Below are 1,287 nucleotides of genomic sequence, written 5' to 3'. Positions count from 1 at the left end.
CAGTGCCATGGACTCAGGGCCTGCTCCTGCCAGGACTTGCCCATGTTTTAGGCCTGTGTGTAAGAAGCAGCCCAATTGCAGTGGGGCTTGGGAGGGTAATTTAATTCAGTATTTTGAATGTAAATTAACAATCTGGGTTTGGGGTGTTGTTTTTTTTACAACCTTCTCATAACATGGAGAAACAGTGAATGCTCCATTTCCTGTCGTGAATCCTGTGCTGCACCAGCTGAATATCTCGTGGAGCTCCAGAGATGCTCTCCCTGCCCAGAGAAGCTGTGGCTGCCCCATCCCTGGAAGTGTTCCAGGCCAGGTTGGATGGGGCTTGGAGCAACCTGGGCTAGTGGAAGGTGTTCCTGCCCATGGCAGGGGGTGGAATGAGATGGGCTTTAAGGTCCCTTCCAACCCCTTCCCTTCCAACTCCTTCCCTTCCAAGCCCCCTTTCTTTTCCACCTAACCCACATTATTCTGTGATTTGCTGTTCAGACCCCCCATGTGGACTGTGGTAGCTCCCCGTGGTGGTTCCACGTGGTGGCTTCTCATCAGCCTTCAGATTTCTGTGGCAGAGGGGACCATCCAGCCTGAAGTGCTGCCCCAGGGGGTGTCCCGGGGTGCTCTGTGGGGACGGTGTGGGACTGGCAGCCAGAACAAAGCTGCCCTGTGCACCAGGTGTGAGCCAAGCAGGGCCTGGCTGCTCGGAAGGTCCTTGGTTTTGCTCTTGAAATGCTCTGGCAGGGGAGAAAGGGCTGGCCATGGCAGGTCAGGGGCCTCTGAATACAGCACTGTGTGCAATAAATGAAGCTGCTTGAGCTTAGCAGTCGGGTCCCTTTGTGTGTGTGTGTGTTTGTTTTGATACACAGTGGTGAAACACAGTCCTTGTGGGCTCCTATTTTCCTGCTGGAGCAAGCTGTCAGCTCGAGATGAGACAGCAGAGGAGGAATAGCTGAAACCCAGTATTTGTTTGCTTTAAAAAGCCACTTAAAATTAGCTGGGTGAATGTAGTCCTGCACAGATTGCTCCCAAAATTAATAAATCAGGCTGTGTGCAGGGAAACCTGATAACGCACAGCAGCTCCTTCCCAGAGTGCCAGAGCCTGGCTCATTCACACGGGCTGTCCCCGGGGGCCCTGCTTTGGCACCACTGGATGGAGAGGAGAAGCCTGGGCTGGCCCCTGGGGAGTTCAAAGGCACTCAGTGGGTTGTTCTCACACCTGTGACTCCTGTGGGATGTGAAAGGGTTGGTGCAGAAGAAACGGCCACCAGGTCAGTCCACAGAGCTCTACCACGGGGC

Source organism: Manacus candei, unplaced genomic scaffold (assembly GCF_025592945.1).
Source record: "Manacus candei isolate 608988 ecotype Guabito, Panama unplaced genomic scaffold, ASM2559294v1 h1tg000014l, whole genome shotgun sequence".
Lineage (NCBI taxonomy): Eukaryota > Metazoa > Chordata > Aves > Passeriformes > Pipridae > Manacus > Manacus candei.
Note: the sequence above shows the minus strand (reverse complement) of the source record.